Here is a 17,393-nt window from a genome sequence, read left to right on the forward strand (position 1 = left end):
TGAACAAACACGTGGTTGGAACGTCCATCCCGGTCGTACTTCGAGAATATACCCCAGGTTCCCGCCGCAACTCGAGAAAAACCATGAGACTTCCCCCTCGCCGCGTGATGAGGCTCGATTCCCCTGCACTGCGTGCAGAGCAATTCCGTGTTGCACATCACACATGAAAGGAGCCTTGATTTCCTTGATGGCACTCCAGAGAAACCCCAAGAACACTGTTTCAAGGCTAGAGGGATCGTGCGGTCACTGTAGCAACAAGAAAGAGCTCCGAGGACCAAAAATCAACTCGAGATGGGAGCTTAGTCCCTGGCTTCAACTCCAGAGGAATACCACCTTACCACAAGCACCTCAAGAGGAAGCTTCTCTCAGCTCTAGGTATGTGAGAGGAACCCTGAATTTGCGGCCTCAAGTGGAATGGACACCGCGATGCCCTGACTCGAAATAAGGCCGGATATCCCTGCAGTGACTTGAATGCAGGCTCGTCTTGCATCTCTCAAGACGAAAGGATGTCTGAATCCCCTGTGGAGACCACAGAGAAAGACCTAGTTCCCCACCTCATCGCGACCGGAGGCCTCACATCCTTTGAAAACTCCAGAGGTACGCGGAGATCAGTGCCTCCAAAGGAGACGATGCCTGACTCTTCGTGAAACTTGATAGGAGTCCCAGGATTCCTGTGGCACGTGGAAAGGGACCCTTGGTCTCCCGCCTCAGCTGGAGAGGCGTCCCAATTGCCCTGCCAAGCCTCGAGGAGAATCCCGAGTTGTCCCTCGCAACTAGGCAGGAGTCCTGACGTCGCTGAACAACCACATGGGTGGAAGGGCCATCCCCGTAGAAACTCGAGAATATACCCCAGGTTCCCGCCGCAACTCGAGAAAAACCATGAGACTTCCCCCTCGCCGTGAGAAGAGGCCCGATTCCCCTGCACTGCATGCACAGAAATTCCGTGTTGCACATCAAACAAGAAAGGAGCCTTGATTTCCTTGATGGCACTCCAGAGAAACCCCAAGAACACTGTTTCAAGGCTAGAGGGATCGTGCGGTCACTGTAGCAACAAGAAAGAGCTCCGAGGACCAAAAATCAACTCGAGATGGGAGCTTAGTCCCTGGCTTCAACTCCAGAGGAATACCACCTTACCACAAGCACCTCAAGAGGAAGCTTCTCTCAGCTCTAGGTATCTGAGAGGGACCCTGAATTTACGGCCTCAAGTGGAATGGACACCGCGATGCCCTGATTCGAAATAAGGCCGGATATCCCTGCAGTGACTTGAATGCAGGCTCGTCTTGCATCTCTCAAGACGAAAGGATGTCTGAATCCCCTGTGGAGACCACAGAGAAAGAACTAGTTCCCCACCTCATGGCGACCGGAGGCCTCACATCCTTTGAAAACTCCAGAGGTACGCGGAGATCAGTGCCTCCAAAGGAGACGATGCCTGACTCCTCGTGAAACTTGATAGGAGTCCCAGGATTCCTGTGGCACGTGGAAAGGGACCCTTGGTCTCCCGCCTCAGCTGGAGAGGCGTCCCAATTGCCCTGCCAAGCCTCGAGGAGAATCCCGAGTTGTCCCTCGCAACTAGGCAGGAGTCCTGACGTCGCGGAAGAAACACGTGGTTGGAAGGGCCATCCCCGTCGTAACTCGAGAATATACCCCAGGTTCCCGCCGCAACTCGAGAAAAACAATGAGACTTCCCCCTCGCCGTGAGATGAGGCACTATTCCCCTGCACTGCATGCAGAGCAATTCCGTGTTGCACATCAAACATGACAGGAGCCTTGATTTCCTTGATGGCACTCCAGAGAAAGCCCAAGAACACTGTTTCAAGGCTAGAGGGATCCTGAGGTCACTGTAGCAACACGAAAGAGCTCCGTGGACCAAAAATCAACTCGAGATGAGAGGCTAGTCTCTGGCTTCGACTCCAGCGGAATACCACCTTAACACAAGCACCTCAAGAGGAGGCTTCTCTCAGCTCTAGGTATGTGAGAGGGACCCTGAGTTTGCGGCCTCAAGTGGAATGGACACCGCGATGCCCTGACTCGAAATAAGGCCGGATATCCCTGCAGTGACTTGAATGCAGGCTCGTCTTGCATCTCCCAAGACGAAAGGATGTCTGAATCCCCTGTGGAGACCACAGAGAAAGACCTAGTTCCCCACCTCATCGCGACCGGAGGCCTCACATCCTTTGAAAACTCCAGAGGTACGCGGAGATCAGTGCCTCCAAAGGAGACGATGCCTGACTCCTCGTGAAACTTGATAGGAGTCCCAGGATTCCTGTGGCACGTGGAAAGGGACACTTGGTCTCACGCCTCAGCTGGAGAGGCGTCCCAATTGCCCTGCCAAGCCTCGAGGAGATTCCCGAGTTGTCCCTCGCAACTAGGCAGGAGTCCTGACGTCGCTGAACAAACATGTGGTTGGAAAGGCCATCCCCGTCGTAACTCGAGAATATACCCCAGGTTCCCGCCGCAACTCGAGAAAAACAATGAGACTTCCCCCTCGCTGCGAGATGAGGCCCGATTCCCCTGCACTGCGTGCAGAGCAATTCCGTGTTGCACATTAAACAAGAAAGGAGCCTTGATTTCCTTGATGGCACTCCAGAGAAACCCCAAGAACACTGTTTCAAGGCTAGAGGGATCCTGAGGTCACTGTAGCAACACGAAAGAGCTCTGTGGACCAAAAATCAACTCGAGATGAGAGGTTAGTCCCTGGCTTCGACTCCAAAGGAAACCACCTTAACACAAGCACCTCAAGAGGAGGCTTCTCTCAGCTCTAGCTATGTGAGAGGGACCCTGAGTTTGCGGCCTCAAGTGGAATGGACACCGCGATGCCCTGACTCGAAATAAGGCCGGATATCCCTGCAGTGACTTGAATGCAGGCTCGTCTTGCATCTCCCAAGACGAAAGGATGTCTGAATCCCCTGTGGAGACCACAGAGAAAGACCTAGTTCCCCACCTCATCGCGACCGGAGGCCTCACATCCTTTGAAATCTCCAGAGGTACGCGGAGATCAGTGCCTCCAAAGGAGAAGATGCCTGACTCCTCGTGAAACTTAATAGGAGTCCCAGGATTCCTGTGGCACGTGGAAAGGGACCCTTGGTCTCCCGCCTCAGCTGGAGAGGCGTCATAATTGCACTGCCAAGCCTCGAGGAGAATCCCGAGTTGTCCCTCGCAACTAGGCAGGAGTCCTGACGTCGCTGAACAAACACGTGTGTGGAAGGGCCATCCCCGTCGTAACTAGAGAATATACTCCAGGTTCCCACCGCAACTCGAGAAAAACCATGAGACTTCCCCCTCGCTGCGAGATGAGGCCCGATTCCCCTGCACTGCGTGCAGAGCAATTCCGTGTTGCACATCAAACATGAAAGGAGCCTTGATTTCCTTGATGGCACTCCAGAGAAACCCCAAGAACACTGTTTCAAGGCTAGAGGGATCCTGAGGTCACTGTAGCAACACGAAAGAGCTCCGTGGACCAAAAATCAACTCGAGATGAGAGGTTAGTCTCTGGCTTCGACTCCAGAGGAATACCACCTTACCACAAGCACCTCAAGAGGAGGCTTCTCTCAGCTCTAGCTATGTGAGAGGGACCCTGAGTTTGCGGCCTCAAGTGGAATGGACACCGCGATGCCCTGACTCGAAATAAGGCCGGATATCCCTGCAGTGACTTGAATGCAGGCTCGTCTTGCATCTCCCAAGACGAAAGGATGTTTGAATCCCCTGTGGAGACCACAGAGAAAGACCTAGTTCCCCACCTCATCGCGACCGGAGGCCTCACATCCTTTGAAAACTCCAGAGGTACGCGGAGATCAGTGCCTCCAAAGGAGACGATGCCTGACTCCTCGTGAAACTTGATAGGATTCCCAGGATTCCTGTGGCACGTGGAAAGGGACCCTCGGTCTCCCGCCTCAGCTGGAGAGGCGTCCCAATTGCCCTGTCAAGCCTCGAGGAGAATCCCGAGTTGTCCCTCGCAACTAGGCAGGAGTCCTGACGTCGCTGAACAAACACGTGGTTGGAAGGTCCATCCCCGTCGTACTTAGAGAATATACCCCAGGTTCCCGCCGCAACTCGAGAAAAACCATGAGACTTCCCCCTCGTCGCGAGATGAGGCTCGATTCCCCTGCACTGCATGAAGAGCAATTCCGTGTTGCACATCAAACAAGAAAGGAGCCTTGATTTCCTTGATGGCACTCCAGAGAAACCCCAAGAACACTGTTTCAAGGCTAGAGGGATCCTGAGGTCACTGTAGCAACACGAAAGAGCTCCGTGGACCAAAAATCAACTCGAGATGAGAGGTTAGTCCCTGGCTTCGACTCCAGAGGAATACCACCTTACCACAAGCACCTCAAGAGGAGGCTTCTCTCAGCTCTAGCTATGTGAGAGGGACCCTGAGTTTGCGGCCTCAAGTGGAATGGACACCGCGATGCCCTGACACGAAATAAGGCCGGATATCCCTGCAGTGACTTGAATGCAGGCTCGTCTTGCATCTCCCAAGACGAAAGGATGTCTGAATCCCCTGTGGAGACCACAGAGAAAGACCTAGTTCCCCACCTCATCGCGACCGGAGGCCTCACATCCCTTGAAAACTCCAGAGGTACGCGGAGATCAGTGCCTCCAAAGGAGACGATGCCTGACTCCTCGTGAAACTTGATAGGAGTCCCAGGATTCCTGTGGCACGTGGAAAGGGACCCTTGGTCTCCCGCCTCTGCTGGAGAGGCGTTCCAATTGCCCTGCCAGGCCTCGAGGAGAACCCCGAGTTGTCCCTCGCAAGTAGGCAGGAGTCCTGAGGTCGCTGAAGAAACACGTGGGTGGAAGGGCCATCCCCGTCGTAACTCGAGAATATACCCCAGGTTCCCGCCGCAACTCGAGAAAAACCATGAGACTTCCCCCTCGCCGCGAGATGAGGCCCGATTCCCCTGCACTGCGTGCAGAGTAATTCCGTGTTGCACATCACACATGAAAGGAGCCTTGATTTCCTTGATGGCACTCCAGAGAAACCCCAAGAACACTGTTTCAAGGCTAGAGGGATCCTGAGGTCACTGTAGCAACACGAAAGAGCTCCGTGGACCAAAAATCAACTCGAGATGAGAGGTTAGTCCCTGGCATCGACTCCAGAGGAATACCACCTTACCAGAAGCACCTCAAGAGGAGGCTTCTCTCAGCTCTAGGAATGTGAGAGGGACCCTGAGTTTGCGGCCTCAAGTGGAATGGACACCGCGATGCCCTGACTCGAAATAAGGCCGGATATCCCTGCAGTGACTTGAATGCAGGCTCGTCTTGCATCTCCCAAGACGAAAGGATGTCTGAATCCCCTGTGGAGACCACAGAGAAAGACCTAGTTCCCCACCTCATCGCGACCGGAGGCCTCACATCCCTTGAAAACTCCAGAGGTACGCGGAGATCAGTGCCTCCAAAGGAGACGATGCCTGACTCCTCGTGAAACTTGATAGGAGTCCCAGGATTCCTGTGGCACGTGGAAAGGGACCCTTGGTCTCCCGCCTCAGCTGGAGAGGCGTTCCAATTGCCCTGCCAAGCCTCGAGGAGAACCCCGAGTTGTCCCTCGCAACTAGGCAGGAGTCCTGACGTCGCTGAAGAAACACGTGGGTGGAAGGGCCATCCCCGTCGTAACTCGAGAATATACCCCAGGTTCCCGCCGCAACTCGAGAAAAACCATGAGACTTCCCCCTCGCCGCGAGATGAGGCCCGATTCCCCTGCACTGCGTGCAGAGCAATTCCGTGTTGCACATCACACATGAAAGGAGCCTTGATTTCCTTGATGGCACTCCAGAGAAACCCCAAGAACACTGTTTCAAGGCTAGAGGGATCCTGAGGTCACTGTAGCAACACGAAAGAGCTCCGTGGAACAAAAATCAACTCGAGATGAGAGGTTAGTCCCTGGCTTCGACTCCAGAGGAATACCACCTTACCACAAGCACCTCAAGAGGAGGCTTCTCTCAGCTCTAGGTATGTGAGAGGGACCCTGAGTTTGCGGCCTCAAGTGGAATGGACACCGCGATGCCCTGACTCGAAATAAGGCCGGATATCCCTGCAGTGACTTGAATGCAGGCTCGTCTTGCATCTCCCAAGACGAAAGGATGTCTGAATCCCCTGTGTAGATCACAGAGAAAGACCTAGTTCCCCACCTCATCGCGACCGGAGGCCTCACATCCTTTGAAAACTCCAGAGGTACGCGGAGATCAGTGCCTCCAAAGGAGACGATGCCTGACTCCTCGTGAAACTTGATAGGAGTCCCAGGATTCCTGTGGCACGTGGAAAGGGACCCTTGGTCTCCCGCCTCAGCTGGAGAGGCGTTCCAATTGCCCTGCCAAGCCTCGAGGAGAACCCCGAGTTGTCCCTCGCAACTAGGCAGGAGTCCTGACGTCGCTGAAGAAACACGTGGGTGGAAGGGCCATCCCCGTCGTAACTCGAGAATATACCCCAGGTTCCCGCCGCAACTCGAGAAAAACCATGAGACTTCCCCCTCGCCGCGAGATGAGGCCCGATTCCCCTGCACTGCGTGCAGAGCAATTCCGTGTTGCACATCACACATGAAAGGAGCCTTGATTTCCTTGATGGCACTCCAGAGAAACCCCAAGAACACTGTTTCAAGGCTAGAGGGATCCTGAGGTCACTGTAGCAACACGAAAGAGCTCCGTGGAACAAAAATCAACTCGAGATGAGAGGTTAGTCCCTGGCTTCGACTCCAGAGGAATACCACCTTACCACAAGCACCTCAAGAGGAGGCTTCTCTCAGCTCTAGGTATGTGAGAGGGACCCTGAGTTTGCGGCCTCAAGTGGAATGGACACCGCGATGCCCTGACTCGAAATAAGGCCGGATATCCCTGCAGTGACTTGAATGCAGGCTCGTCTTGCATCTCCCAAGACGAAAGGATGTCTGAATCCCCTGTGTAGATCACAGAGAAAGACCTAGTTCACCACCTCATCGCGACCGGAGGCCTCACATCCTTTGAAAACTCCAGAGGTACGCGGAGATCAGTGCCTCCAAAGGAGACGATGCCTGACTCCTCGTGAAACTTGATAGGAGTCCCAGGATTCCTGTGGCACGTGGAAAGGGACCCTTGGTCTCCCGCCTCAGCTGGAGAGGCGTCCCAATTGCCCTGCCAAGCCTCGAGGAGAACCCCGAGTTGTCCCTCGCAACTAGGCAGGAGTCCTGACGTCGCTGAAGAAACACGTGGGTAGAAGGGCCATCCCCGTCGTAACTCGAGAATATACCCCAGGTTCCCGCCGCAACTCGAGAAAAACCATGAGACTTCCCACTCGCCGCGAGATGAGGCCCGATTCCCCTGCACTGCGTGCAGAGCAATTCCGTGTTGCACATCACACATGAAAGGAGCCTTGATTTCCTTGATGGCACTCCAGAGAAACCCCAAGAACACTGTTTCAAGGCTAGAGGGATCCTGAGGTCACTGTAGTAACACGAAAGAGCTCCGTGGACCAAAAATCAACTCGAGATGAGAGGTTAGTCCCTGGCTTCGACTCCAGAGGAATACCACCTTACCACAAGCACCTCAAGAGGAGGCTTCTCTCAGCTCTAGGTATGTGAGAGGGACCCTGAGTTTGCGGCCTCAAGTGGAATGGACACTGCGATGCCCTGACTCGAAATAAGGCCGGATATCCCTGCAGTGACTTGAATGCAGGCTCGTCTTGCATCTCCCAAGACGAAAGGATGTCTGAATCCCCTGTAGAGACAACAGAGAAAGACCTAGTTCTCCACCTCATCGCGACCGGAGGCCTCACATCCTTTGAAAACTCCAGAGGTACGCGGAGATCAGTGCCTCCAAAGGAGACGATGCCTGACTCCTCGTGAAACTTGATAGGATTCCCAGGATTCCTGTGGCACGTGGAAAGGGACCCTCGGTCTCCCGCCTCAGCTGGAGAGGCGTCCCAATTGCCCTGTCAAGCCTCGAGGAGAACCCCGAGTTGTTCCTCGCAACCAGGCAGGAGTCCTGACGTCGCTGAACAAACACGTGTTTGGAAGGTCCATCCCCGTCGTACTTAGAGAATATACCCCAGGTTCCCGCCGCAACTCGAGAAAAACCATAAGACTTCCCCCTCGTCGCGAGATGAGGCTCGATTCCCCTGCACTGCATGAAGAGCAATTCCGTGTTGCACATCAAACAAGAAAGGAGCCTTGATTTCCTTGATGGCACTCCAGAGAAACCCCAAGAACACTGTTTCAAGGCTAGAGGGATCCTGAGGTCACTGTAGCAACACGAAAGAGCTCCGTGGACCAAAAATCAACTCGAGATGAGAGGTTAGTCCCTGGCTTCGACTCCAGAGGAATACCACCTTACCACAAGCACCTCAAGAGGAGGCTTCTCTCAGCTCTAGCTATGTGAGAGGAACCCTGAGTTTGCGGCCTCAAGTGGAATGGACACCGCGATGCCCTGACTCGAAATAAGGCCGGATATCCCTGCAATGACTTGAATGCAGGGTCGTCTTGCATCTCCCAAGACGAAAGGATGTCTGAATCCCCTGTGGAGACCACAGAGAAAGACCTACTTCCCCACCTCATCGCGACCGGAGGCCTCTCATCCTTTAAAAACTCCAGAGGTACGCGGAGATCAGTGCCTCAAAAGGAGACGATGCCGGACTCCTCGTGAAACTTGATAGGAGTCCCAGGATTCCTGTGGCACGTGGAAAGGGACCCTTGGTCTCCCGCCTCAGCTGGAGAGGCGTCCCAATTGCCCTGCCAAGCCTCGAGGAGAACCCCGAGTTGTCCCTCGCAACTAGGCAGGAGTCCTGACGTCGCTGAACAAACACGTGTGTGGAAGGGCCATCCCCATCGTAACTCGAGAATATTCCCCAGGTTCCCGCCGCAACTCGAGAAAAACCATGAGACTTCCCACTCGCCGCGAGATGAGGCCCGATTCCCCTGCACTGCGTGCAGAGCAATTCCGTGTTGCACATCAAACAAGAAAGGAGCCTTGATTTCCTTGATGGCACTCCAGAGAAACCCCAAGAACACTGTTTCAAGGCTAGAGGGATCCTGAGGTCACTGTAGCAACACGAAAGAGCTCCGTGGACCAAAAGTCAACTCGAGATGAGAGGTTAGTCTCTGGCTTCGACTCCAGAGGAATACCACCTTAACACAAGCACCTCAAGAGGAGGCTTCTCTCAGCTCTAGGTATGTGAGAGGGACCCTGAGTTTGCGGCCTCAAGTGGAATGGACACCGCGATGCCCTGACTCGAAATAAGGCCGGATATCCCTGCAGTGACTTGAATGCAGGCTCGTCTTTCATCTCCCAAGACGAAAGGATGTCTGAATCCCCTGTGGAGACCACAGAGAAAGACCTAGTTCCCCACCTCATGGCGACCGGAGGCCTCACATCCTTTGAAAACTCCAGAGGTACGCGGAGATCAGTGCCTCCAAAGGAGACGATGCCTGACTCCTCGTGAAACTTGATAGGAGTCCCAGGATTCCTGTGGCACGTGGAAAGGGACCCTTGGTCTCCCGCCTCAGCTGGAGAGGCGTCCCAATTGCACTGCCAAGCCTCGAGGAGAACCCCGAGTTGTCCCTCGCAACTAGGCAGGAGTCCTGACGTCGCTGAAGAAACACGTGGGTGGAAGGGCCATCCCCGTCGTAACTCGAGAATATACCCCAGGTTCCCGCCGCAACTCGAGAAAAACCATGAGACTTCCCCCTCGCCGCGAGATGAGGTCCGATTCCCCTGCACTGCGTGCAGAGCAATTCCGTGTTGCACATCACACATGAAAGGAGCCTTGATTTCCTTGATGGCACTCCAGAGAAACCCCAAGAACACTGTTTCAAGGCTAGAGGGATCCTGAGGTCACTGTAGCAACACGAAAGAGCTCCGTGGACCAAAAATCAACTCGAGATAAGAGGTTAGTCCCTGGCTTCGACTCCAGAGGAATACCACCTTACCACAAGCACCTCAAGAGGAGGCTTCTCTCAGCTCTAGGTATGTGAGAGGGACCCTGAGTTTGCGGCCTCAAGTGGAATGGACACCGCGATGCCCTGACTCGAAATAAGGCCGGATATCCCTGCAGTGACTTGAATGCAGGCTCGTCTTGCATCTCCCAAGACGAAAGGATGTCTGAATCCCCTGTGTAGACCACATAGAAAGACCTAGTTCCCCACCTCATCGCGACCGGAGGCCTCACATCCTTTGAAAACTCCAGAGGTAAGCGCAGATCAGTGCCTCCAAAGGAGACGATGCCTGACTCCTCGTGAAACTTGATAGGATTCCCAGGATTCCTGTGGCACGTGGAAAGGGACCCTTGGTCTCCCGCCTCAGCTGGAGAGGCGTCCTAATTGCCCTGCCAAGCCTTGAGGAGAATCCCGAGTTGTCCCTCGCAACTAGGCAGGAGTCCTGACGTCGCTGAACAAACACGTGTGTGGAAGGGCCATCCCCGTCGTAACTCGAGAATATACCCCAGGTTCCCGCCGCAACTCGAGAAAAACCATGAGACTTCCCACTCGCCGCGAGATGAGGCCCGATTTCCCTGCACTGCGTGCAGAGCAATTCCGTGTTGCACATCACACATGAAAGGAGCCTTGATTTCCTTGATGGCACTCCAGAGAAACCCCAAGAACACTGTTTCAAGGCTAGAGGGATCCTGAGGTCACTGTAGCAACACGAAAGAGCTCCGTGGACAAAAAATCAACTCGAGATGAGAGGTTAGTCCCTGGCTTCGACTCCAGAGGAATACCACCTTACCAGAAGCACCTCAAGAGGAGGCTTCTCTCAGCTCTAGGTATGTGAGAGGGACCCTGAGTTTGCGGCCTCAAGTGGAATGGACACTGCGATGCCCTGACTTGAAATAAGGCCGGATATCCCTAGAGTGACTTGAATGCAGGCTCGTCTTGCATCTCCCAAGACGAAAGGATGTCTGAATCCCCTGTAGAGACCATAGAGAAAGACCTAGTTCTTCACCTCATCGCGACCGGAGGCCTCACATCTTTTGAAAACTCCAGAGGTACGCGGAGATCAGTGCCTCCAAAGGAGACGATGCCTGACTCCTCGTGAAACTTGATAGGATTCCCAGGATTCCTGTGGCACGTGGAAAGGGACCCTCGGTCTACCGCCTCAGCTGGAGAGGCGTCCCAATTGCCCTGTCAAGCCTCGAGGAGAATCCCGAGTTGTCCCTCGCAACTAGGCAGGAGTCCTGACGTCGCTGAAGAAACACGTGGTTGGAAGGTCCATCCCCGTCGTACTTAGAGAATATACCCCAGGTTCCCGCCGCAACTCGAGAAAAACCATGAGACTTCCCCCTCGTCGCGAGATGAGGCTCGATTCCACTGCACTGCATGAAGAGCAATTCCGTGTTGCACATCAAACAAGAAAGGAGCCTTGATTTCCTTGATGGCACTCCAGAGAAACCCCAAGAACACTGTTTCAAGGCTAGAGGGATCCTGAGGTCACTGTAGCAACACGAAAGAGCTCCGTGGACCAAAAATCAACTCGAGATGAGAGGTTAGTCCCTGGCTTCGACTCCAGAGGAATACCACCTTACCACAAGCACCTCAAGAGGAGGCTTCTCTCAGCTCTAGCTATGTGAGAGGAACCCTGAGTTTGCGGCCTCAAGTGGAATGGACACCGCGATGCCCTGACTCGAAATAAGGCCGGATATCCCTGCAATGACTTGAATGCAGGGTCGTCTTGCATCTCCCAAGACGAAAGGATGTCTGAATCCCCTGTGGAGACCACAGAGAAAGACCTACTTCCCCACCTCATCGCGACCGGAGGCCTCTCATCCTTTAAAAACTCCAGAGGTACGCGGAGATCAGTGCCTCAAAAGGAGACGATGCCTGACTCCTCGTGAAACTTGATAGGAGTCCCAGGATTCCTGTGGCACGTGGAAAGGGACCCTCGGTCTACCGCCTCAGCTGGAGAGGCGTCCCAATTGCCCTGCCAAGCCTCGAGGAGAATCCCGAGTTGTCCCTCGCAACTAGGCAGGAGTCCTGACGTCGCTGAACAAACACGTGTCTGGAAGGGCCATCCCCATCGTAACTCGAGAATATTCCCCAGGTTCCCGCCGCAACTCGAGAAAAACCATGAGACTTCCCACTCGCCGCGAGATGAGGCCCGATTCCCCTGCACTGCGTGCAGAGCAATTCCGTGTTGCACATCAAACAAGAAAGGAGCCTTGATTTCCTTGATGGCACTCCAGAGAAACCCCAAGAACACTGTTTCAAGGCTAGAGGGATCCTGAGGTCACTGTAGCAACACGAAAGAGCTCCGTGGACCAAAAATCAACTCGAGATGAGAGGTTAGTCCCTGGCTTCGACTTCAGAGGAATACCACCTACCACAAGCACCTCAAGAGGAGGCTTCTCTCATCTCTAGCTATGTGAGAGGGACCCTGAGTTTGCGGCCTCAAGTGGAATGCACACCGCGATGCCCTGACTCGAAATAAGGCCGGATATCCCTGCAGTGACTTGAATGCAGGCTCGTCTTGCATCTCCCAAGACGAAAGGATGTCTGAATCCCCTGTGGAGACCACAGAGAAAGACCTAGTTCCCCACCTCATCGCGACCGGAGGCCTCACATCCTTTGAAAACTCCAGAGGTACGCGGAGATCAGTGCCTCCAAAGGAGACGATGCCTGACTCCTCGTGAAACTTGATGGAATTCCCAGGATTCCTGTGGCACGTGGAAAGGGACACTTGGTCTCCCGCCTCAGCTGGAGAGGCGTCCCAATTGCCCTGCCAAGCCTCGAGGAGAATCCCGAGTTGTCCCTCGCAACTAGGAAGGAGTCCTGACGTCGCTGAACAAACACGTGGCTGGAATGGCCATCCCCGTTGTAACTCGAGAATATTCCCCAGGTTCCCGCCGAAACTCGAGAAAAACCATGAGACTTCCCCATCGCCGTGAGAAGAGGCCCGATTCCCCTGCACTGCATGCAGAGCAATTCCGTGTTGCACATCACACATGAAAGGAGCCTTGATTTCCTTGATGGCACTCCAGAGAATCCCCAAGAACACTGTTTCAAAGCTAGAGGGATCCTGAGGTCACTGTAGCAACACGAAAGAGCTCCGTGGACCAAAAGTCAACTCGAGATGAGAGGTTAGTCTCTGGCTTCGACTCCAGAGGAATACCACCTTAACACAAGCACCTCAAGAGGAGGCTTCTCTCAGCTCTAGGTATGTGAGAGGGACCCTGAGTTTGCGGCCTCAAGTGGAATGGACACCGCGATGCCCTGACTCGAAATAAGGCCGGATATCCCTGCAGTGACTTGAATGCAGGCTCGTCTTGCATCTCCCAAGACGAAAGGATGTCTGAATCCCCTGTGGAGACCACAGAGAAAGACCTAGTTCCCCACCTCATCGCGACCGGAGGCCTCACATCCTTTGAAAACTCCAGAGGTACGCGGAGATCAGTGCCTCCAAAGGAGAAGATGCCTGACTCCTCGTGAAACTTGATAGGAGTCCCAGGATTCCTGTGGCACGTGGAAAGGGACCCTTGGTCTCCCGCCTCAGCTGGAGAGGCGTCCCAATTGCACTGGCAAGCCTCGAGGAGAACCCCGAGTTGTCCCTCGCAACTAGGCTGGAGTCCTGACGTCGCTGAACAAACACGTGGGTGGAAGGGCCATCCCCGTCGTAACTCGAGAATATACCCCAGGTTCCCGCCGCAACTCGAGAAAAACCATGAGACTTCCCCCTCGCCGCGAGATGAGGCCCGATTCCCCTGCACTGCGTGCAGAGCAATTCCGTGTTGCACATCACACATGAAAGGAGCCTTGATTTCCTTGATGGCACTCCAGAGAAACCCCAAGAACACTGTTTCAAGGCTAGAGGGATCCTGAGGTCACTGTAGCAACACGAAAGAGCTCCGTGGACCAAAAATCAACTCGAGATGAGAGGTTAGTCCCTGGCATCGACTCCAGAGGAATACCACCTTACCACAAGCACCTCAAGAGGAGGCTTCTCTCAGCTCTAGCTATGTGAGAGGGACCCTGAGTTTGCGGCCTCAAGTGGAATGGACACCGCGATGCCCTGACTCGAAATAAGGCCGGATATCCCTGCAGTGACTTGAATGCAGGCTCGTCTTGCATCTCCCAAGACGAAAGGATGTCTGAATCCCCTGTGTAGACCACATAGAAAGACCTAGTTCCCCACCTCATCGCGACCGGAGGCCTCACATCCTTTGAAAACTCCAGAGGTAAGCGCAGATCAGTGCCTCCAAAGGAGACGATGCCTGACTCCTCGTGAAACTTGATAGGAGTCCCAGGATTCCTGTGGCACGTGGAAAGGGACACTTGGTCTCCCGCCTCAGCTGGAGAGGCGTCCCAATTGCCCTGCCAAGCCTCGAGGAGAATCCCGAGTTGTCCCTCGCAACTAGCAGGAGTCCTGACGTCGCTGAACAAACACGTGTGTGGAAGGGCCATCCCCGTCGTAACTCGAGAATATTCCCCAGGTTCCCGCCGCAACTCGAGAAAAACCATGAGACTTCCCCCTCGCCGCAAAATGAGGCACGATTCCCCTGCACTGCGTGCAGGGCAATTCCGTGTTGCACATCACACATGAAAGGAGCCTTGATTTCCTTGATGGCACTCCAGAGAAACCCCAAGAACACTGTTTCAAGGCTAGAGGGATCCTGAGGTCACTGTAGCAACACGAAAGAGCTTCGTGGACCAAAAATCAACTCGAGATGAGAGGTTAGTCCCTGGCTTCGACTCCAGAGGAATACCACCTTACCACAAGCACCTCAAGAGTAGGCTTCTCTCAGCTCTAGCTATGTGAGAGGGACCCTGAGTTTGCGGTCTCAAGTGGAATGGACACCGCGATGCCCTGACACGAAATAAGGCCGGATATCCCTGCAGTGACTTGAATGCAGGCTCGTCTTGCATCTCCCAAGACGAAAGGATGTCTGAATCCCCTGTGAAGACCACAGAGAAAGACCTACTTCCCCACCTCATCGCGACCGGAGGCCTCTCATCCTTTAAAAACTCCAGAGGTACGCGGAGATCAGTGCCTCAAAAGGAGACGATGCCTGACTCCTCGTGAAACTTGATAGGTGTCCCAGGATTCCTGTGGCACGTGGAAAGGGACCCTTGGTCTCCCACCTCAGCTGGAGAGGCGTCCCAATTGCCCTGCCAAGCCTCGAGGAGAATCCCGAGTTGTCCCTCGCAACTAGGCAGGAGTCCTGACGTCGCTGAACAGACACGTGTCTGGAAGGGCCATCCCCATCGTAACTCGAGAATATTCCCCAAGTTCCCGCCGCAACTCGAGAAAAACCATGAGACTTCCCACTCGCCGCGAGATGAGGCCCGATTCCCCTGCACTGCGTGCAGAGCAATTCCGTGTTGCACATCAAACAAGAAAGGAGCCTTGATTTCCTTGATGGCACTCCAGAGAAAGCCCAAGAACACTGTTTCAAGGCTAGAGGGATCCTGAGGTCACTGTAGCAACACGAAAGAGCTCCGTGGACCAAAAATCAACTCGAGATGAGAGGTTAGTCCCTGGCTTCGACTCCAGAGGAATACCACCTTACCACAAGCACCTCAAGAGGAGGCTTCTCTCAGCTCTAGGAATGTGAGAGGGACCCTGAGTTTGCGGCCTCAAGTGGAATGGACACCGCGATGCCCTGACTCGAAATTAGGCCGGATATCCCTGCAGTGACTTGAATGCAGGCTCGTCTTGCATCTCCCAAGACGAAAGGATGTCTGAATCCCCTGTGTAGATCACAGAGAAAGACCTAGTTCCCCACCTCATCGCGACCGGAGGCCTCACATCCTTTGAAAACTCCAGAGGTATGCGGAGATCAGTGCCTCCAAAGGAGACGATGCCTGACTCCTCGTGAAACTTGATAGGAGTCCCAGGATTCCTGTGGCACGTGGAAAGGGACCCTTGGTCTCCCGCCTCAGCTGGAGAGGCGTCCCAATTGCACTGCCAAGCCTCGAGGAGAACCCCGAGTTGTCCCTCGCAACTAGGCAGGAGTCCTGACGTCGCTGAAGAAACACGTGGGTAGAAGGGCCATCCCCGTCGTAACTCGAGAATATACCCCAGGTTCCCGCCGCAACTCGAGAAAAACCATGAGACTTCCCACTCGCCGCGAGATGAGGCCCGATTCCCCTGCACTGCGTGCAGAGCAATTCCGTGTTGCACATCACACATGAAAGGAGCCTTGATTTCCTTGATGGCACTCCAGAGAAACCCCAAGAACACTGTTTCAAGGCTAGAGGGATCCTGAGGTCACTGTAGTAACACGAAAGAGCTCCGTGGACCAAAAATCAACTCGAGATGAGAGGTTAGTCCCTGGCTTCGACTCCAGAGGAATACCACCTTACCACAAGCACCTCAAGAGGAGGCTTCTCTCAGCTCTAGGTATGTGAGAGGGACCCTGAGTTTGCGGCCTCAAGTGGAATGGACACTGCGATGCCCTGACTCGAAATAAGGCCGGATATCCCTGCAGTGACTTGAATGCAGGCTCGTCTTGCATCTCCCAAGACGAAAGGATGTCTGAATCCCCTGTAGAGACCACAGAGAAAGACCTAGTTCTCCACCTCATCGCGACCGGAGGCCTCACATCCTTTGAAAACTCCAGAGGTACGCGGAGATCAGTGCCTCCAAAGGAGACGATGCCTGACTCCTCGTGAAACTTGATAGGATTCCCAGGATTCCTGTGGCACGTGGAAAGGGACCCTCGGTCTTCCGCCTCAGCTGGAGAGGCGTCCCAATTGCCCTGTCAAGCCTCGAGGAGAACCCCGAGTTGTCCCTCGCAACTAGGCAGGAGTCCTGACGTCGCTGAACAAACACGTGGTTGGAAGGTCCATCCCCGTCGTACTTAGAGAATATACCCCAGGTTCCCGCCGCAACTCGAGAAAAACCATAAGACTTCCCCCTCGTCGCGAGATGAGGCTCGATTCCCCTGCACTGCATGAAGAGCAATTCCGTGTTGCACATCAAACAAGAAAGGAGCCTTGATTTCCTTGATGGCACTCCAGAGAAACCCCAAGAACACTGTTTCAAGGCTAGAGGGATCCTGAGGTCACTGTAGCAACACGAAAGAGCTCCGTGGACCAAAAATCAACTCGAGATGAGAGGTTAGTCCCTGGCTTCGACTCCAGAGGAATACCACCTTACCACAAGCACCTCAAGAGGAGGCTTCTCTCAGCTCTAGCTATGTGAGAGGAACCCTGAGTTTGCGGCCTCAAGTGGAATGGACACCGCGATGCCCTGACTCGAAATAAGGCCGGATATCCCTGCAATGACTTGAATGCAGGGTCGTCTTGCATCTCCCAAGACGAAAGGATGTCTGAATCCCCTGTGGAGACCACAGAGAAAGACCTACTTCCCCACCTCATTGCGACCGGAGGCCTCTCATCCTTTAAAAACTCCAGAGGTACGCGGAGATCAGTTCCTCAAAAGGAGACGATGCCGGACTCCTCGTGAAACTTGATAGGAGTCCCAGGATTCCTGTGGCAC

Source organism: Cervus elaphus, chromosome 22 (genome assembly GCF_910594005.1).
Source record: "Cervus elaphus chromosome 22, mCerEla1.1, whole genome shotgun sequence".
NCBI lineage: Eukaryota > Metazoa > Chordata > Mammalia > Artiodactyla > Cervidae > Cervus > Cervus elaphus.